A 23,663-nucleotide genomic window follows, 5' to 3' on the forward strand; every position below is an offset into this window, starting at 1 on the left:
ATAATCATATGCTGAAATAAATGAATTAGGATTAATATGTGTGTCCTTATACAGGTGGCACCAAATTATACGTAATATGAGTCGGTTATGTTATAAAACAGCGTTTCCCAACCTTTTTTGCACCATGGACAGGTTTCATATAAGATAGAATTTCACGGACCGGCAGGGGCAGAAAGATTTAATAATATTGCTTATAAACTTTTTTTCCCTGCAATGAGACACTGCTCCCACCTAGGGGTGACAATAAGACAATAACACCTGAAATAGAAGCAGTGCTTTTCTAGCAATCTCTAATTATTCATTCTTTCTCTGTGGCCCAGTAATAAATAGCCCACGGACTGCGGCCCGGTGGTTGGGGACCACTGTTATAAAATGTAGACATACAGTATATTCCAGACATCCTATTTGTCAGTGACACCATTCAAACTTGTAGAGATTTTTGCCCTGATTTTGCTCAGAGGCAAATCTGCGTTCACTCCACAATTGGCTCTTGATCACTATGTGTAAACTGTTCAATGACTCGATTCAAGAAGCTTGCCGATCGCTCATAGACTTAAGCAAATTTCTAGCATGCTAAATATCTGGACCTGTCAGCGACTCAAAATCCTGTAGTGTGAAAAGTGTTGCGATCAGGTTGTGACTGGCAGCGAGTGCGATGTCGATCTACAGCCAATGAGAATGCAAGATAAGGAGTGATGGGAAACCCAGAGGAGGAGTTGTAAATGTGAGGGGCAGGGGTGTAATATAGTTTCTATCAGAATACATCAGCACACACAAGCTTTACAGTAGTTGTGACAGTATCGTCTATGACAAACAGAACATGATTCCTGCTGGCCGTGTAACCAAATCAACTCCTTCACCCAGATACTTTCTTTGTCCGCTTTGCTTTTTAGCTGCATATCAGTGCACAAACAACTTTGATTGTTCGCCTCTTTTTTATGTCCATTTTTGGAAGCTAAAAAAACATCTTACACATGTAATCATTATAGCCCTTGTCACCTCTTGAGTGTGTTTTTGTGTCAAAACGTAGTTTGGAAGATCAGACAGACTCGTCTGAGATTCCGTCTGGTGGTAGGTTGTGTAGTGTGTGACCCCCTATCGCTGATCAATCACGTAGTGTGAAAAACACAATGACATAAAAGAGATCAAATCCTGTAGTATGAACTGTACAGCGATCTAAACACCTTAAAAGTTGTGTAGTGTGTACTTAGCGTTAACTACTCAGAGGTTGGTAAAGCTAACAATTTACCCTGGCATCTCATCAATTTGCGCATTATTTAGTGCTCGCTCTGTTTTCCAGTGTTGAGTGCCGTGATACGATAGCGTTCTGAGGGTGACGTGTGACCTCCAGGTACCGTCCCCTGACTAGAGTGGGCACATTAATGACCATCTGCTTGCTGAGACCCAGTCAACGTCTGTTTAATGAAGACGAATGGGAGGATCGCCAGACCAGGAGACAACCAGCAGGGGGCTAATGACACACCTTCCGCTGTTAACCTGCCACCCTGCCGTGACTGATGGGTAGACGCACTCCATGCCGCCTCTCACCACTCTAATAACGTCTCAGATCAGTCAACTTCTCAGAAATTTCTCTGCACTGTCCATATATTTTGGACTGTAGGACATGATGATGACATGTACTTTTTTTAATACACCTATTTGTTGTCCAGCGTGTTCTTGATCTGACTTCAATGACCATGACTGTGGTGCTCTTCTGATAGATCATAGACGCCGTTTCATTGGCTCTAACCACCCACATGATAACAGGCTGCGTTATGTCTAAAATGAGAGATAATTGTGAATACTGTATATACTCAGTCTACTAACCAGGGTCCTTATGCATCATTCAAAACTCCACCCCCTTTTTAGTCTGGTCTTTTCCCACCCAGCAGACATAGTGGCCAATTTTTTTTGTCTGCTGTAGGCGCTGCCAATTGTGGCTGCTAGGGGGCACACAGCCGACCGGTAGCAGAAGGGAGTTTAAAATTTAAACTCAGAATCTCCTTTGAAGTTCAGAATCCCAGCACTAGTGTGCTAGCGGAATACCCTCTGTGTCACCTGGGCACCATTTACTTAGACTTTTATTTCATTGCAGACAGTATGAATCCAGAATATTTCATGTTTTGTCTGGTCAGCTTCATTCCATTTGTTAATTTACATCCATTTCTGTATTTCATGCCTGCAGCACATTCCAAAAAAAAGTTGGGACGGTAAAGCATTTACCACTTTGTACAGTTTAAAGACAATTTGGCCCAGAAGATACCAAGTAATGAAGTGCTTAAGGTGTTTTTTTTATGCAGCATTTTCCATACTGTCCCAAGTTTTTCTGATTTGTGGTTATAATTTCAACAGCTGATATTTGAATAAATTGAGAGTGGAGCCACAGATCAGCCAGACCTACTCCCACTCACCCAAAGAAAGGAAAATCTCAATTTACATAACTACATAGCTATAGCTACAGCACTATAACACAAAACATGAACAGTGGGCGCCCAGGTGGCGCAGCGGAATATTCCATTAGCACGCCATCGCCAAGATTCTGAACTTCTCGGGTCGAAATTTGGCGTTGCCACCGGTTGACTGGGTGCCATCTAGCGGGCATAATTGGCAGTGCCTGCAGCAAACACGGTTCTGCTAGGGCGGGATGGCTGGACTATGTGGGTGGGATCTTCAACCGCTGTGTAAGGAACCTGATTGGCAGATAGAGAGGTGCCTGTGCAGAATGCATGGGTTAAAAAGGGTTCCGCTAAGGGCTGCGCGTGGGTCGGAGCAGGCGTGAGCAGCAATATAACCACCTCGACTGCAATCAGGGATCCCCCAGCAGCGGAAGACAAAATGACTATGCTAAATTGGGAGAAAATGCATAAATAAAATAGAAAAAAAGAAAATGTGTTTACTGTTATTTTTTTAATGTTGGCTTACAGGGGCTAAGTATACAGTATTCATGCCTGTGTTGGTGAAGTATCCACATATTTCCACATATAGCATATTTTGCATTCATCTTGGAATTGAAAGTGAAATTAATTCTATTTTATTGTGTAATCTGTTACACAATATAGGGACAATATGGTAGCCTACAGCCTACAGCCTAGTGGGTAGAGCTTTGGGCTATCAATCGAAAAGTTGAGGATTCAAATCTTAGCTCTGCCATGCAGCCACTGTTGGGTCCTTGAGCAAGGCCCTTAATCCTCTCTGCTCCAGGGGTGCCGTACCATGTCTGACCCTGCGCTCTGACCCCAGCTTCCAACAAGCTGGGATTTTGTCCATGATTTTTACCGCAACCCAGTCAACATTAACATTGCATCAAAACAAAACACAACACAAAATATACTATATCATATCATATAAAATATCATATTATTAAAAATGATGGCAATCTGGTCCCACTGTGGTTTACAAAATGTAACAAAAAGCCTCCACAAGGGTCATTTCATTTTGTTTTTATATGCCTGTTAGAGAAAGTCCTGGGTTTGATCCCCAGGTGTGGCGGTCCGGGTCCTTTCTGTGTGGAGTTTGCATGTTCTCCCCGTGTCTGTGTGGGTTTCCTCTGGGAGCTTCGGTTTCCTCCCACAATCCAAAAACATGCAGTCAGGTTAATCGGAGACACTGAATTGCCCTATAGATGAATGTGTGTGTATGTGTGTGTGTGTGTGTATGTCTGTCTGCCCTGCGAAGGACTGGCACCCCGTCCAGGGTGTTACTGTGTGCCTTGTGCCCATTGAACAGCTGGGATAGGCTCCAGCCCCCCCAATCCATTTCTTTGGCTCGGGACTCACCCAAGGGCCACAACCCAGGGTTTGAAAACCCTGCTTTGGAGGACCTGGACCTTTACTTCATGTTGAAGGGAACAATGTGAAGTTGCAGCAGTTTCTTTCTTACATGCTATTTTAATACTAAAACAGTTTATATGATTGAAAGTAGAGATTCAGAACTTAAATAAATGGTACCTCAGGGGTCCATATGTGACCTGTAGTTCTCCAGAAATGCTGTTATATAAAAATGCAATTAATATTGAAACTGCCAGGGGTTTGCAAATTTAAAAAGGTTACTAATGTTGTTTTTAAAGCTTTTCATTAAAAACCTACGGCAGCTAAAAGTTGCCCGATTTGATATGAAAAAATATTTCTGACAAACACCCACACGTGCACACAAATAGATTTCACATCTGGCCTTTTTAAAATATCTTCATCTACTTTATTACATTTGATAAAATCTGCGCTGGTGTATTTATGAGATTTATGAGAGCTGTCAGTGTCGAGGCGATACGTTTCACAGCATATCTGCCGCCTAGCTCGGACGGCGCTTTATCATTTCCGAAAAGTGTCACAGCAACAACAGCAGTAAAAACATGTGATCTGACCAGCAACATCGCTGTTCTTGATCTTAAATGCACACATTTAAAGGTTATAGTTTATGTACTGTGATGACCCGCATCTGGTTCCTTGGACTGGAATGAGTGAGCGGGGCAAGCTAGAGGTTAAGGTACTGGACTAGTAATCAGAGGGTTGCTGGTTCAAGCCCCACCACTGCCAGGTTGCTGTTGTTGGGCCCTTGAGCAAGGTCTCTAACCATCAGTTGCTCAGACTGTATACTGTAACTGTAATGTAAGTCGCTTTGGATAAAGGCGTCTTCTAAATGCCGTAAATGTAAATGGCCATCCTGTTGCTCCCAGGATGCCTTGCGCAACATTTGGACAATTGATTTGTAAATATTAGCTTTATACATTTTAATTCCATGCTAAGTTTTGAGGTGTTTTGTATCAGCGCTGTGGGTAATGTGTATGTCTACTGTCTAGGTGTTTTCACTGTATTTCACTTTGAGGACTTTTCATTTGTCTAGCCAATCTATATCTGTATTCCCCGCCTCTTTCCACTAAAACACCTTATTGTTGTTGTTTTTGCATCTCTTTAATAAACTAAGACTCAATTTCTTCTATATGTGTGTTTTTGTTCATGCATTTTCTCCCTATTTTCTCCTGACTTTTAGCAAATCAAATTACCTGATTGCATTATGCTTCCTCTCTACTGATGCCGATCCCCGCCCTGATTAAGGAGAACGAGACTGACACACGCCCCCTCTGACACGTGTGCAGTAGCCGACTGCATCTTTTCACCTGCATGAGGCGCCATCAATCAGCCAGAAGAGGTCGTAATTGCCTTAGGAGTTCCTACCCGGCTCCCACCCATTGTTCATGTAGGCACCCAGCCCAGCCGGATGGAAGAGCTGAGTTTCAATCCGATAAGTTTGAAATGTCAGCTCTGGTGTGCTAGTGTGTTTTACCGCTGCGCCACCTTAGCACTCATATTGCCTGTTTTACCACCACTTTTGTGGATCGCTTGTTTCTTTATCCTGGTCAGGGTTGTGGTGGGTCTAATTAATTAGGCAAAAGGCAGAAAACACCCTGAAAAGGTCGGCAGTTCATTACAGGGCACACACACTCACACTTAAGGTAATATTTAGTAACTCCAATTGGCCCGACTGCTGATTCCAACTGGAAACCCACAATGAAACATGGAGAACATGCAAACTCCACACAGAAAGCACCCTGACCACCTTCAACTGCTTTTCTTTTTGTATTTTATAAATGCCTAAATAACACATTCTTGCTCCTGGAACAGTTACAATTTAATTTTAAGTTCTTTTAAGTTCTTCAAGTTCTTTCCCCCTTTTCCTCCAAATCTAGTCATTTTTAATCCCCTTACTGGAACTTCCTCCTGAGCAGACCCTTGCTCTGACCAAGAAGATAATTGCGTGCCCCATCGTTGGCCACTTCTTTTCACCCGCTGGAGGTGGAGTCTTGCAAAGAGTCTGCGAATCATCTTTTGTGCAGATTTTTGGTCTATGGTCACAGGTTTATAGGGCAGTTGTAGCCTAGTGGTTAAGGTACCGGACTAGTAATCAAAAGGTCGCTGGTTCAAGCCCCACCTCTGCCAGGCTGCTACTGCTACTTATGCAAGGCCCTTAACCCCCAATTGCTTAGATTGTGTGGGTAGCACTGTCACCTCACAGCAAGAAGGTCCTGGGTTCGATCCCCAGGCGGGGCGGTCTGGGTCCTTTCTGTCCAGAGTTTGCATGTTCTCCCCGTGTCTGCGTGGGTTTCCTCCCGGAGCTGCGGCTTACTCCCACAGTCCAAAAACATGCAGTCAGGTTAATTGAAGACACTGATTTGCCTTATAGATGAATGGGTGTGTGTATGTGTGTCTGCAATGCGATGGACTGGCCAGGGTGTTACTGTGTGCCTTGCGCCCATTGAAAAGCTGGGATAGGCTCCAGCACCCCCCGCGACCCTGATTGGATAAGCGGTTAAGAAAGTGAGTGAGTGAGTGAGTGGGAATAGCTTTTTGTTGTTGCTTTTTACCTGAATCTTTAAAAGTTGGTTGGATATTTGGAACATATCTTTGTTTAAGCCAATAAACTGGAAAATGAGTCAAAGCAGTAACCATGAATTAAATCTAAATGTGTATTTTGATAACTGATATAACATGATCAAAAATCTGATTGAAATCAGTAATTTAAGAGGAGTTAAAATCCATGCTTTTCAGTTCAGTGACACCTTAATCTTTTAATATGTCGTGTGTGTGATCGGCTGCATTGGTGTTATCTAAAATAAATCTCTATTTGTTTCTGGTCGTGAATACAGCCCGACCGCAGCCAGTTTTTTTGTAATTTTCCCATTGCTCATGCACCGTTGCAGTGTCAATAAAGTCAGCAAGAGATGAAACCGTAATCACTGGTCCATAAAATAGGCTTTATGACATGAAATGAAGGAATTACTTTTGAGCTTCGGGGCAAAGCCTTAAGCAGTTTTTGAAGGAAAAACAACAGCCTTGACTACACCAGATGAGTTAGCTCTGGTCCTCAGTCCTGGTGTGCTCACAGGGACTAGTGCAGCATTATACAGTCGGTTTGATGAGACTATATGATTTCATCAGTATGTCTAGTCACTGTGTCCAATAACTGCCTGTTTCTGCAAAAAGAAAATGTCGATTTTTGCTAACATGGCCAGTTAATTCAAGCAAACAAGAACGTATTAGCATGATTGACTACACAGTATACAAACTGGACAGTACAATTTCATTTGTTGTTAGCAAGGCTAGCATTTTTAGTGCTGAGAATTCTGACTAAGATTTGGAGAATAAAAATAGTGGAAGCTACTTTTGGCCTTTCCACAAAGTTGAATCAGTTCATCGTTTGTTGTAGAGATACGTTTCGCCACTCATCCAAGTGACTTCTTCAGTCTGAGCGGGTGGTGAATACACACATGGCCATTGTAATTAATGGTCATTGTGATTTGCATATGGACCTGATCACCAGTTCCATTGTTATGCAATGGGCGGTGATCGGTCGTTATGCAAATCGGCTGCATATAAGGTTGGGGTATTCACCACCAGCTCAGACTGAAGAAGTCACTTGGATTAGTGGCGAAACGTATCTCTACAACAAACTTTTTATTGATTATTGAGCATGCATTAAGAGATACTTTTGGCCTCATGTGCCAAAACTTACACACTCGCTGATGTGTATAATCAGATCAACTAGCTTAAAAAAAACACTTTGTTATATGTAGGGAACTGTGACATGCATTTTCGAGGCCAAGTCCATCATACACTACTGAGACAAAATGTTAGGACCACCCCCCAAAGGTGGCGTCTTGCACAGAGTTTGTGAATCATCACAATCAAAGAGCCCATTTGACCTCCCACTCTCCCTCAGGCACAACCAATTCTGCCTGCTGTACACATGGCCAGGTCGATAGCACAGCTGTGATTCGAGCTCATGATTTATTATAGGTTTTTTGAAAATCTGCAACTTATTATTATAAAAAAAAATGTATTAATTTTACAACCCCAAATCAGAAAAAGTTCCTGCATTTCAGGCCTGCAACACATTCCAAAAAGAGTTGGAACAGGAAAGCATTTACCACTTTGTAATGTTGCCATTCCTTTTCACCACACTTAAAAGACGTTTTGGCACCGAGGAGACCAAGTGATTTAGTGTTTCATCTTTTATTTTGTCTCATTCTTCCTGCAAACACGTCTTAAGATGTGCAACAGTACGGGGTCGTCGTTGTCGCAATTTTCGTTTCAAAATTCTTCACACATTCTCTATTGGGGACAGGTCAGGAGTGCAGGCAGGCCAGTCCAGTACCCGTACCCTCTTCTTCCACAGCCATGCCTTTGTAATGTGTGCAGCATGTGGTTTTGCATCGTCTTGTTGAAAAATGCATGGACGTCCCTGGAAAAGATGACGTCTTGAAGGCAGCATATGTTGCTCTAAGATCTCAATGTACTTTTCTGCATTAATGCTGCCATCACAGAAGTGTAAATGACCTTTGCCAAGGGCACTGACACAGCCCCATACCATGACAGACCCTGGCTTTTGGACTTGTTGCTGATAACAGTCTGGATGGTCCTTTTCGTCTTTGGTCTGGAGCACACAGCGTCCATTTTTTTCCAAAAAAAGACCTGGAATGCTGATTCATCTGACCACAATACACGTTTCCACTGTGTGATGGTCCATCCTAGATGCCTCCAAGCTCAGAGAAGTCGGCGCTGCTTCTGGACATAATTAACATAAGGCTTCTTTTTTGCACAGTAAAGATTTAAGTGGCATTTGTGCATGTAACTCTGTATTGAAGTGCTTGACAAAGGTTTGCCAAAGTAATATTTTATTTGTATTTTCCATACTGTCCCAACTTTTTCTGATTTGGGGTTGTAATTCATTCTTAAATAAGTTAAATGTTGGGCTGATGGTAGTTACTCGTAGTACATGTCGAATGCAGCAGATATAATTAGCATAAGGACCTGTGTGACTTGATTAAGCCCAAATCATTATGGCCAGATGACTGGGTTAAAGGAGCTCTAAAACAGTAAGAGATACTTACAACAGTGGAGCAACAAGCCACAAACTGCAGACTGATTGTTAAATAGCCAAGACATGTTGATGCCAGAGGACATGAATGCAAGGGTGCCTGGTACGGACTAACAGAAGACCGACTGTGGCTCAGACTACAGATCATTTAATACTGGTGATGAGGTGAATGTGTCACAACACACAGTGCATTGAACCCTATTTTGTATGGGGCTGCGTAGGTGCAGGCCAGTCAAAGTTCTCATGCTAAGTCCAGTCCACAATCATTTGCACTTACAATAACACAGGTATCGGAACTGGCATTATAGCAATGGAAGAATTTCTACTAGTTTGATGATCATATGGACAGTAGGGCACATGTGCATCATTTACCCACGAAAGATACCACAACACTCTTGTCTTATGGAGTCCATGTCTTGGCAAGTCAGAGCTATCCTGACAGCGTATTAGGCTGGTGGTCCTAATCTTTTGGCTCATCTGTGTATATGGTTATACACCGACCAGGCATAACATTATAACCAGTGACAGGTGAAGTGAATAACACTGATTATCTCTTCATCATGGCACCATTTAGTGGGTGGGATATATTAGGCAGCAAGTGAACCTTTTATCCTCATGTTGATGTGTTAGAAGCAGGAAAAATGGGCAAGAGTAAGGATTTGAGCAACTCTGACAGGGGCCAAATTGTGATGGCTAGACGACTGGGTCGGAGCATCTCCAAAACTGTAGCTCTTGTGGGGTGTTCCCGATCTGCAGTGGTCAGTATCTATTAAAAGTGGTCCAAGAAAGGAACAGTGGTAAACCGGCGACAGGGTCATGGGGCCAAGGCTCATTGATGCACATTGAGAGCAAAGGCTGGCCCGTATGGTCCGATCCAACAGACGAGCTACTGTAGCTCAAATTGCTGAAGAAGTTAATGCTGGTTCTGATAGAAAGGTGTCAGAATACACAGTGCATCGCAGTTTGTTGTGTATGGGGCTGCAAAAGGGGGACCAACACAATATTAGAAAGGAGGTCATAATGTTATGCCTAATCGGTGTACGTATGTGACTCTAGGCAATACTAAGAATTTGCCTCCCTCTTTGTGGCTATGATTTTCAAGTGCGTCTGTTGGAATTTTTGTTCATTCAGTCAAAAAATTTTAAGATACAAGATGGCCTGGGTCACAATCAACATTTTAATTTATAACAAAGGTGATCATCAGAATTGCTTTTAGGTGGCACGGTGCCTTAGTGGGTTGCACAGTCGCCTCACAGCAAGAAGGTCCTGGGTTTGATTCCCAGGCAGGGCGGTCCGGGTCCTTTCTGTGCGGAGTTTGCATGTTCTCCCCGTGTCTGTGTGGGTTTCCTCCTCCAGTCCAAAAACATGCAAGTGAGGTGAACTGGAGACACTGAATTGCCCTATAAGTGAATGAATGTGTGTGTGTGTTTGTGTGTCTGCCCTGAGATGGACTGGCGTCCATCCAGGGTGTTACTGTGTGCCTTGCACCCATTGAAAAGCTGGGATAGGCTCCAGCACAACCCCAAGCGACCTTAACTGGATAAGCGGATAAGAAAATAAATGAAAGAATGAATAATTGCTCTTGTGGGGTGTTCCCGGTCTGCAGTGGTCAGTAAGAAGGTCCTGGGTTCGATCCCCAGGCGGGGCGGTCCGGGTCCTTTCTGTGTGGAGTTGGCATGTTCTCCCCGTGTCTGCCTGGGTTTTCTCTATGAGCTCTGTGATGCAGTCAGGTTAATTGGAGACACTGAATTGCCCAATAAGTGAATGAATGTGTGTGTGTGTGTGTGTGTGTGTGTTTGTGTATATGTGTGTCTGCCCTGCGATGGAATGGCGTCCCGTCCGGAGTGTTACTGTGTGCCTTGCGCCCATTGAAAAGCTGGGATAGGCTCCAGCACCCCTCCGCGACCCTAACTGGATAAGCGGATAAGAAAATGAATGAATGAATAAATGAATAATTGCTTTTACACATCTGAATTTCCAGAGTGTATTCCTGCCTCACACATTTTTATTCAACTGGCACCAAGACCCTGATCAGAAAGTGACAGAACGAGCTGCTGCTGCTTACCTTGACATTCACACAGCATGTGACATTAACCATGCTAGAGAGAATTAAGCTCTTAGAACTTTTAGAAAGCTGAACCTGCTCAAAGCGCTAATCACCATGAAACCCGCCGCCGTTTCTTCTTTTTCTGGCGTATGGAAAATTGGGACATTGCAGACGCTGAGGTAATAAGGAGGAGACCTTTGGTTTGAAAAAGGGCACGGCAACAACCGAGAGGTCACTTTGAATTAATTCCCTTGATAATTTCACAATGTTTTTGAGAGGGCTTTGATAATATATCGACACGCTAGCCTATCAAAAGCACATCCAATGGGGCTTACAGCTCAGGTGCGAACGAAGAGATTGAAATGAAGAAATTAATGAAAGACAAAAATTGATTAGCTGCCCCTGCTGCTGACGCCACATGGCCCAAATAGACTAACAATCTGCGTCTGATGCAGGAAGCACTTCAGAGGAGCAATTTGCACTCGACACGGACTATGGAAGCGCATTCGGAGATGAATAATAACAACCTGCATTTATTAACCGTCATTGTACGTGCCTAATAATTATCAGCGGTCATTTTTATTGGCGTATTATAAAATAAACTAGATGATTGGCCAATTTTCGGAATAATACAACAGTCATAATTATGTGGCTCACTCGCTTGTTCTCATTCTTTCTGTCTGTCTCTCTCATTCTCTCTCTTACACAATCATCTCACCATAATCCCTCCCTGAGAAACGTGTGGAGAGGAAATCAGACAGTCTAAGAGTGATCACAGGGTAAACGTCTAATATGGCTGGTTTATGTACTTCTACCGCACTCTGCTGGACAACTGTCATCACTCATTTTTGTGAGGTCAAATGTAAATGTTATACAGTATGGTAAATGCCAGTTTAAAAAACGCAGTGTTTCTTACGTTTACTTTGACTTTTATTTCATTACAGACAGTATGAACCCAATATACACCAATTAGCCTTAACATTGAAACCACCTCCCTGTTTCTACACTCACTGTCCATTTTGTCTATTAGACACTCCTACCTAGTTGGTCCACCTTGTAGATGTAAAGTCACGAACGCTCGTGTAGAGACGAACGCTCATTTATTGCTGCTGTTTGAGTTGGTCATCTTCTAGACCTTCATCAGTAGTCACATGATGCTGCCCACGCGGCGCTGTTGGCTGGATATTTTTTTGGTTGGTGGACTATTCTCAGTCCAGCAGTGACAGTGAGGTGTTTAAAAACTCATACATGTCTTATCCACTCATACCAGCACAACACACACTAACACACCACCACCATGTCAGTGTCACTGCAGTACTAAGAATGATCCACCACATAAATAATACCTACTCTGTGGTGGTCCTGTGGTGGTCCTGACCATTGAAGAACAGGGTGAAAGCAGGCTAAAAAAGTATATAGAGAAACAGATGCACTACAGTCAGTACAGTCAGCTACAAAGTGCTTCTATCTGTGAAAGGGAGTCTTTGAGGAGCAAAGATGGGAAGACGATCTCCAGTTTGTTAACAAACGTAAAAAAAATGACTTAAATTTTAATGTTCCTCAAAAAAAGGATACAAAGGATTTGGATATTTCTCCGTCTACAGTGCATAATATCATTAAATGGTTTAAGGAATCTGTAGGAATTTCAGTGCATACATTTCTGCTGCATCCAGGGTATGGGTGGCTTCAGACCAACTGAACCCTAATTAGATAGAACTAAATATTAAATATGAAATTATTTTAATAATATTTAATGTTAAATGTTGAATATTTAGAATCCTAAGAGTCTGGGTTTTTATATACACTATATGACTGAATCTATTTTTGGACTGCCCTCCCAGTTAGCAAATTTGCACACCTATTGCTAAAAGATGTATAAAATCACTCACTCTCACTCACACACTTTCTTACCGGTTATCCAATCAGGGTGACGAGGGGGGTGCTGGAGCCTATCCCAGCTGTTCAATGTGCGCAAGGCACACAGTTACACCAGGGACGGGGCGTCAGTCCATTGCAGGGCAGACACACACACACACACACACACACACACACACACACACACACACACATGTTGCCTATAGGGCAATTCAGTGTCTCCAATTAACCTGACTGCATGTTTTTGGACTGTGGGAAGAAACCCACGCAGACACGAGGAGAACATGCAAATTTAACACAGAAAGGATCCCCAGCCTGGGGATCGAACCCAGGACCTTCTTGCTGTGAGGTGACAGTGCTACCCACCGAGCCACCGAGCCACCGTGCCACCCTGTATAAAATCACTCTCACTCACTCACTGTCTTAACCACTTATCCAATTAGGGTCACAGGGGGGTGCTGGAGCCTATCCCAGCTTTTCAATGGGCACAAGGCACACAGTTACACCCTGGACGGGGCGCCAGTCCATCGCAGGGCAGACACACACACACACACACACCCATTCACCTACAGGGCAATTCAGTGTCTCCAATTAACCTGACTGCATGTTTTTGGACTGTGGGAGGAAACTGGAGCACCCAAAACCCACGCAGACACAGGGAGAACATGCAAACTCCACACAGAAAGAACCCGGACCGCCCCACCTGGGGATCGAACCCAGGACCTTCTTGCTGTGAGGTGACAGTGCTGCCCTTTATAAAATCAACTATATAAAATTTATTTTAATTATTCAACTGTGTAGCATCAGTTGATGGGGTTGCTTATTGCCACTCCAAATGTGACCACTGGCTGGTTGAGATGGGTGGTTCAGAGGCAGCATTCACACTATAGCTCCTATATGATATGACACTATAGTAGCGACCATTAGGGCACCTGAGAGTCTGCAGCTTTCCTAGGTCCAATCGGAAATTGAAAATGACTAAATTGGGAGAAAAGAGAAAATTCAAAAATAAAATGTAAAAATAGTGTATAGTCTGCCGCTCGGGTGGCGCAGTAGTAAAAACACATGCTAGCTCACCAGAGCTGGGATTTTGAATACATTGTATCGAATCTCAGCTCTGCCATCCTGGCAAAATTAACAACGATTGGCCTGTTGTTCATATAGGGGTGGGGTATTAAGCCGGATAGGGACTCCTCATAACTGATGCACTACGACCTCTGCTGGCTGATTGATGCCACCTGCACAGAGGTGGGATCAGAGTGAAAGAGTGCGGATCAGGGTGTGTCTCTCCGTACACAAGGCTGATTTGCATATATGCACTCGCCTAGTGTGGGTGACAAATGCATACGGCTGCGGCCCACATGTCGGAGTGGGCGTGGGTTAGCTTCGCTCTCCTCAAATCAGAGCGGGTGTTGACATTAGTGGAGAGGAAGCATGACGCAATCGGGCAATTGGAGAAAATGCATAAACAAAAATATAAACAAAAAAATAGCGTATAGTCTAAACAATAAAGAGACCTTAGGATTTGTTAGAAGGAGCTTTGGATTTGTTACTGTCCAGATATGTTGTTATATAAGAAATTGGCATTGATTTAAAATTGCCACTGGCTCCGTGAATTCTGAGAGGTTAGAAATAAAAAATGATTAAGTCTATGTTTTGAAAAATTACAGAGTAAGCATGGAAAACTCAAGACAACCTCAAGACATTTAACTTCCACAGAACAGCCAAAAGCAACAAGATCTGCAGAGTGGTTAAGAACATTATGGTCATCTTCATATCTCAGTTGAATGGCTGTTTTCACTAGAGGTCACTACAGTGGACCCTTGACTTACGAATTTAATTGGTTCCAAAGGGCTGTTCTTAAGTCAAAATGTTCGTTAGTTAAACCTATTTTTCCCATAAGAAATAATGTAAATGGAATTAATCCGTGCCAGACCTCCCAAATCACCTCCTTACCTAACCTTTCTAATATCTTAAATGGTCTTTTTTGTTATAAATACAAGTGTATTTTCCCTTGAATCTTAAATTATAGAATAGACATTCCTGTAATAAACAATAATGAACAACAATACACAGTAGCAGTACTGTACGTGTGCTTTACTATACACCATAATACATTTCCTTCTTTTTTTATAAAATATATCTACCAGAAACAACAATAACTGTCATATGTCTCTATTATCTCCTTCTTTATTTCAATAGTGTTGTATTTTGTAGGTGTAATTGCACGAAAGAAAGACTACTTTACTTCTTCTCTCTCACTCACTGTCCCCTCTGTCTGATACACAGTGACAGCTACTGGCAGGAGTAATTATACGACACAACAAATAGTGATTTTTATCACCACTACTCTTCCTCTGCACCTTCTTTGGGGACATTTTAATATTGAATTTTACAAAATATAAAGAAAACACCAGAAAAACACCGTCCACTGTCCGAATGTTCGCTCACTGTATATATATATAGAGAGAGACGGTTGGAGTCAACTTGTTCAGGACGTCACGTGTTTCACGAATTTCTGTTCGTAATCCGAAATTTGTTCGTACGTTGAGTTGAAAAAGATCGCTCGTAACCCGAAATGTTCATATGGTAAACCGTTCGTAACTCAAGGGTCCACTGTATTTAATTCAGACCTATTTGTCAGCTTCAAACCCACATTTTTTTAATTTACACCTTTAACATCTTACATCTTTTCTGTCATTACACTGTATACACTGACCCTCCTCAGCCCCTTTGGTTTACACAGTCATTCCAAGCTGTCGTGAAGATAACTTGCTTTTCTTGAGATTTTTCTTCTCCGATTCCTGAACAAGTCCTTCCAATCAACCCAAAATAAACAATCAAGTTGCCATGACAACAAGGAACTGCACTCACTGTGCAAACACTGAGTACAAGCAGAAAGGCAGCGGTGGGCGAAAGTAAAGGGCCATTAGGCAGGTATCACTTAAAGCACACTGTAAACGTTAAAAGGAAAATAAGTGACAGATTATGAAATGTAAATTATTATTTCTCCATTTGGCTAAGTTATGCTGCACTGTAAGCAACAGGCTGTCATGTTAATATTTAAACTCTTTATCTACAGTATGAATGTTTACACTTTCTGCGAACATCTCTCACACAGATTGATCTGCAATTTTACCTTTCACAATGTTTAAACAACAATGTTAAAATAAAATTTACTATAATACTCTTACAATGTATACATACATTTATAAGTTAAAAATAACTCTTAATGTTGAAGCAACAATATTGCAATATTGAAATAACTTTCTGTAATAACAATGTTGAGATAACACCTACAATGTTTACAAAAATCATTCTTATAATGTTAAAATAAGTCGTATATGCTGAACAATGCTGAAATTTTTCCTTCTGTAATAACTCTTACAATGTTGAGTTATCTTTTAACTTTTATAATGTTGAAGTAACAATGTTAAAATTACTCTTACTGTAATAGCTTTTACAATGTTGAAGAAACAATGTTGAAATAACTCTTACTGTAATAACTTGTACAATGTTGAAGTAACAATGTTAAAAAAACTTACTGTAATAACTTGTACAATGTTGAAGTAACAATGTTAAAATAACTCTCACTGTAATAATATTTACAATGTTGAAATTACTCTTACTGTAATAACTTGTACAATGTTGAAGTAACAATGTTGAAATGACTATTACTGTAATAACTTTTACAATGTTTAGGTAACAATGTTGAAATTATTCTTACTGTAATAACTTGTACAATGTTGAAGTAACAATGTTGAAATTATTCTTACTGTAATAACTTTTATAATGTTAAAGTAACAATGTTGAAATTACTCTTATGTAATAACTTTTACAATGTTTAGGTAACAATGTTGAAATTATTCTTAATGTAATCACTTTTTTAATGTTAAAGTAACAATGTTGAAATTACTTTTACTGTAATAACTTGTACAATGTTAAAGTAACAATGTTAAAATTACTCTTACAGTAATAACTTGTACAATGTTGAAGTAACAATGTTGAAATAACTCTTAATGTAATACCTTGTACAATGTTGAAGTAACAATGTTGAAATAACTCTTAATGTAATACCTTGTACAATGTTGAAGTAACAATGTTGAAATAACTCTTAATGTAATACCTTGTACAATGTTGAAATAACTCTTAATGTAATACCTTGTACAATGTTGAAGTAACAATGTTGAAATTACGGTTACTGTAATAACTTGTACAATGTTGAAGTAACAATGTTGAAATTACTCTTACTGTAATAACTTGTACAATGTTGAAGTAACAATGTTGAAATGACTATTACTGTAATAACTTGTACAATGTTGAAATAACTCTTAATGTAATACCTTGTACAATGTTGAAGTAACAATGTTAAAAAAACTCTTACTGTAATAACTTGTACAATGTTGAAGTAACAATGTTGAAATTACTCTTACTGTAATAACTTGTACAATGTTGAAGTAACATTGTTGAAATTACTCTTACTGTAATAACTTGTACAATGTTGAAGTAACAATGTTGAAATGACTATTACTGTAATAACTTGTACAATGTTGAAGTAACAATGTTGAAATAACTATTATTGTAATAACTTGTACAATGTTGAAGTAACAATGTTGAAATTACTCTTACTGTAATAACTTGTACAATGTTGAAGTTACAATGTTGAAATAACTGTTACTGTAATAACTTTTACAATGTTTAGGTAACAATGTTGAAATTATTCTTACTGTAATAACTTTTATAATGTTAAAGTAACAATGTTGAAATTACTCTTATGTAATAACTTTTACAATGTTTAGGTTACAATGTTGAAATTATTCCTACTGTAATAACTTGTACAATGTTGAAGTAACAATGTTGAAATTACTCTTATGTAATAACTTTTACAATGTTTAGGTAACAATGTTGAAATTATTCTTACTGTAATCACTTTTATAATGTTAAAGTAATAATGTTGAAATTATTCTTAATTTAATCACTTTTATAATGTTAAAGTAACAATGTTGAAATTACTTTTACTGTAATAACTTTTACAATGTTGAAGTAACAATGTTGAAATAACTTGTAATAATGAAATATTCACACCTCCCCCCGTCCTAAGATGTATTATGGTGATGTGTATAGAAATATACAACCCCAAATCAGAAAAAGTTGGGACAGCATGGAAAAAGCAAAAAATAAGAAACACAACGTTTCTTACATTTACTTTGACTTTTATTTGATTGCAGACAGGATGAACCTGAGGTATTTCATGTTTTATCTGCTCAACTTTATTTCATTTATTAATAACCCTCCATTCCTGCATTTCAGGCCTGCAACACATTCCAAAAATAAGTTGGGATACCAAGTGATTTAGTGTTTCAGCTTTTATTTTGTTTCATTCTTCCTGCAAACAGGCAGGCCAGTCCAGTACCCATACCCTCTTTTTCCACAGCCATGTCTTTGTAATGTGTGCAGCATGTGGTTTTGCATTGTCTTGTTGAACAATGCATGGACGTCCCTGGAAAAGATGACGGCTTGAAGGCAGCATATGTTGCTGTAGGATCTTAATGTACTTTCCTGCATTAATGCTGCCATCACAAAAGTGTAAATTACCATTGCATTGACACAGTCCCATACCATGACAGACCCTGGCTTTTGGACTTGTTGCTGATAACAGTGTGGATGGTCCTTTTCGTCTTTGGTCCGGAGCACACAGTGTCCATTTTTTCCCAAAAAAAAAGACCTGGAATGCTGATTCATCTGACCACAATACATGTTTCCACTGTGTGATGGTCCATCCTAGATGCCTCTGAGCACAGAGAAGTCAACGCCGCTTCTGGACATGGTTAACATGAGGCTTCTTTTTTGCACAGTAAAGTTTTAAGTTGCGTTTGTGCATGTAACTCTGTATTGTAGTGCTTGACAAAGGTTAGCCAAAATAATCCCTCACCCATGTGGTTATTTTAGCTATTGTTGAGTGGCGGTTCTTGATGCAGTGCCGTCTGAGGGATCAAAGATCACGGGCGTTCAGCTGACGCTTGCACCCTTGGCCTTTACGCAGTGAAATTCCTCCTTATTCCTTAAAATGTTTAATGAAATTATGCGCTGTAGAGGGAGAAATATGCAAATATTTTCCAATCTTTCTTTGAGGTACATTGTTTTTAAACATTTCAATCATTTTCTCACACATTTGTTGACAAACTGGAGATCCTCTGATCATCTTTGCTCATCAAAGACTCAGCCTTTCCTGGATGCTGCTTTTGTTCCAAAGCATGATTACAATCACCTGTTTGGAATCACATCATTATTTAGTTTTTTCACCTCATTACTAGCCCTAAATTGCCCCCATCCCAACTTTTTTTGGAATGTGTTGCAGGCCTGAAATGCAGGAATGGAAGTATATTAACAAATGAAATGAAGTAGAGCAGATAAAACATGAAATATATTGGGTTCAAACACTGCATTTTTATTTTATTTGCATTTTCCATACTGTCCAAAATGTTTTCTGATTTGGGGTTGTACAACAAGGAGTCTCAGTAACAAAGAAAAAATATTTATTGATATATGAATTTTTTCATCACTTAAGTTGACAAATTACAGGTTAAATGAAAAATAAATGTTACTTGATGGAACCTCATTATGCCTTGATTACTCATAATATGTCATTTTGTTAAGCGCTAACAAGCTTCTAACACCTCTCTTGTGGAATCTTCATGTTTTTCTCATATAAAAGCCTCCGGCTCTTTACATCTGCTGTCTTTAAATCCCACCAGAGATTTTCTATCAGATTTAAATCTGAAGACTGAGGAGACACTTCAGGATAATCCAAGATTGATTCCCTAACCAAACTTTGGTTAAAATTATATTTTATCCTGACCATCTGATGTGATTGACCTACATAGACAAGTTATATTAAAAAATCAACAAAAATGAAATAAAAGGTCAGTGCTGTTGTATGTGTGTTAACATTAAACACTGCATTCATTCAATAGGGCTTTTGCCTCTACCAACATGTTTGTTTTGGGTGATGCCTGACCAACCACGATCTTGACCATGCAGATAAAGTAGCTTACACTGATCAGCCATAACATTAAAACCACCTCATTGTTTTTACACTCACTGTTCATTTTATCAGCTCCACTTACCATATAGAAGCACTTTGTAGTTCTACAATTACTGACTGTAGTCCATCTGTTTCTCTGCATGCTTTGTTAGCCCTCTTTCATGCTGTTCTTCAATGGTCAGGACTCTTCCAGGACCACCACAGAGTAGGTATTATTTGGGTAGTGGATCATTCTCAGCACTGCAGTGACACTGACATGGTGGTGGTGTGTTAGTGTGTGTTGTGTTGGTATGAGTGGATAAGACACAGCAGTGCAGTTTTTAAACACCTCACTGTCACTGCTGGACTGAGAATAGTCCACCAACCAAAAATATCCAGCCAACAGCGTTGTGTGGGCAGCGTCCTGTAACCACTGATGAAGGTCTAGAAGATGACCAACTCAAACAGCAGCAATAGATGAGCGATCGTTTCTGACTTTACATCTACAAGGTGGACCAACTAGGTAGGAGTGTCAGAGTGGACAGTGAGTGGACACGGTATTAAAAAAAAAAAAACTCCAGCAGCGCTGCTGTGTTTGATTCACTCATATTAGCACAACACACACTAACACACCACCACGTCAGTGTCACTGCAGTGCTGAGAATGATCCACCACCTAAATAATAACTGCTCTGTGGTGGTCCTATAGGGTGAAAACAGGCTAAAAAGGTATGTAGAGAAACAGTGCTTCTATATGGTAAGTGGAGCTGATAAAATGGACAGAGTGTAGAAACAATTAGGTGGTTTTAATGTTATGGCTGACTGGTGTATAATTGAGCCAAATTAATGAATAGATTCATTTCTAGATGTCTAAAGATACAAGCAGTTTGTAGATTGACCAGAGTTGGTTAGTATACCCGCCCCTGGCAACACTGCCCTCCTCCACACACACACACATACACACACACACGAAGTTTAATGTTCGATTAGAGTTTCGGGGCACTTGGTATGGCAGAATAACTTGCTCTCTTTAAATATATATATTTATTTTTATTATTTTTCGGACAGGTCTTAGACTCGACAGGACATTAACATGTTAAATGGTTCATGGTTCATGGTTTATATTTGGTGTTCTGTCAGATGAAGGTGAACTACAGAGTTCTTCAAGTTTTTCACAGGTGAGTTCCAGAACGCACTTTTATCCACACTAGATCTGAACACAGAATGAACTAAATAAACTAAACAATAATAATAATAATAATAATAATTGATATTCAAGGCCATCAAATTAATACTGTTCATACTGCTTTATGGTAGATAAATATCACAAGCTGCGTATTAAGTACTATGTCGGAACATTACGCAAGCACTAGACGGGTCCTTTCAAGCTTAATAGCAGCATGATTATGCAGTTCTGTTCACAGACATAGCCAAAAAGTTCAATATTACTTTTTAACTAACCGATTCGTCCTGATCATGGTCGCGGTGAGTCCGGCGCCACTCATCAACACTGCGCGCAAAGTCGGAATACAACCTGGACAGAGCGCAGGTCCATCTCGGGCCAAACACACTAACTTATTTTAACACTCACAGACACCTAAGGGTGTTTTTTTGTTGTTGTACAGGTGTATCTGGAGGTAACCCTAATAAATATGGGGTGAACATACCAAATCACAAGTTAATCACAAAGTGATTAAAGGCGAGGCTGAACCTAGGTCCAATGACTCATGTTGCATTTTATCATAGCCTATATTGTGTTGTTTATTGTAGTATCTAATACATTGCTGGAATTATTCATTTTGAATAACTGCTGGTCTGTGTCGCGGTGGGTTCAGTGGCACCTAGTTAGATTGGGTGAAGCACAGGAACAGATCTTGGAGGGTGCAGGTCAACAAAGCAAACATTCATTAATTCATTCTCTTATTGGCTTATCCAAGCTGGAGCCTATCCCAGCTTTTCAATGGGCACAAAGCACACAGTAACACCCTGAACAGGGTGCCAGGGCAGGCACACATACACACACACCCATTCACTTATAGGGCAATTCAGTGTCTCCAATTAACCTGTCTGCATGTTTTTGGATTGTGGGAGGAAAACGGAGCTCCCGGAGGAAACCCACACAGACACGGGGAGAACATGCAAACTCCGCACTGAAAGTACCTGGACCACCCAGGACTTTTTTGCTGTGAGGCGACAGTGCTACCCACTAAGCCACCGTGCCGCCTTCAAAACAAACAAACAATTACATTGTGCCACAATGCCAGATGTGTGATAGCCAATCCACCTACTGCAGGAGAAAGATTCAATTCTTATCCAGAGCACTTCTGTAAGTCGCTCTGGATAAGAGTGTCTGCTAAATGCAGAAAATGTAAATGTAAATTCAATTCAGAAACAAGCAAAAGATAAAACTTCTAACTGATAGTGATTGGTTCCCAGATCAAACCCAGGTTATTTGCTCCCATGTTGCTGCGCACCCGCTTGATGTGTGCCTATTTATTCAAAATAGCATTTGTGAGCTCAAGCACTGTTGTTGGGTGAGAAGGACTGGCTCACAATCAGCATTCCGATTTATCCCAAAGGTGTTCATTGGGGTTGAGGTCAGGGCTCTAAGTCTTCCACTGGAGTTCCTACTTAATGGACCCAGGTTTGTGTACAGGTTCTTAGTCATGCTAAATCAAAGGGCCTTCCCCAAACTGTTGCTACAAAAATGAAATCATAAAATTAATTCACCTGATCTAACAACTATTAGCAATGTGTGTAGCAGAACTGAACCACTTACTTTGTGTGTCAGTGTCTGTCTTTCAGGTAATTCCATGACGGCTGAAAATGCTGGTTTCTGATTGGCTGACAGGTGTGTAATTTCAGCAGAACAGCTTTAAAGTAGATCTGGTAAAAGTGTAATCAAAGTTCTAAATCACTTGCCTGATGGAACATGACAACTTCTGAATGTAATGTTTTGTTCTGATTGAAAAAGCACAAGGCCTGTGTGGAATAAAAGGCAGCAGAGTTGCAGTAAAGAACAAAAAAGCTGTAATGTCATCTGTATTCTTGTAACAATAATGTCAGTATTTGTACAATTATTATTTGAGCCCCTTATTAAGGGCTCAAAAAGTAATTTGAAACCATTTCTAAGCAATTTCAGGTTGCAAGTTCATCTGTACAATCATTTATCAATCATTAAAAAGTACATGGAACAGTGTTTTTTTGGTCAAAGTCAGAAGGAAAATCCAAACTGTCACATTATACTCAAGGAAATGTGTCCAGGTGGTCAGATAATCAGATATACCACAAAAAAGCCAACAAAAAACAGGTCTTTCATGTATTAAAAGCTGCTGGAACACAGGTATGGGTGTGGCACAGGCACTGTGTTTTGGTGAGTAGAAGTGTCACCTCACAGCATGAAGGGCCAGGTGTAGCAGTCCAGGTCCTTTCCTCCAAAGACATGCAGCCAGGTTAACTGGAGCTATTAAAATTGCCCAAAAATAGCCAGAATCCAACCTGGACAGAGCGGCAGTAAATCTTGGGCAAAACACACTCACTCATTTTCTCACTCATCGATTCATTATAGCTCCAGTTAACCTTCCACATGCAGTAGGTGGATCAGCTATCACACATCTGACATTTGTGGAACAGTGTTTTTTGTTTGTTTGTTTTGTTGACCGGCGTTAGACTGAACTTTTTTTTTCAGGATCTATTCCTAAGCTGGACCCAGTCTGAACCAACCACATTACAAAAATGTACCAGATACTTATTACAATAAATATACCCTATAAAGGCTAGGATAACATGCAACATTGGTCCTTGGACCTTGGTTCAGTCTCTGTCTCCAGTCACACTCAGATTGGCT

Source organism: Trichomycterus rosablanca, chromosome 18 (assembly GCF_030014385.1).
Source record: "Trichomycterus rosablanca isolate fTriRos1 chromosome 18, fTriRos1.hap1, whole genome shotgun sequence".
NCBI lineage: Eukaryota > Metazoa > Chordata > Actinopteri > Siluriformes > Trichomycteridae > Trichomycterus > Trichomycterus rosablanca.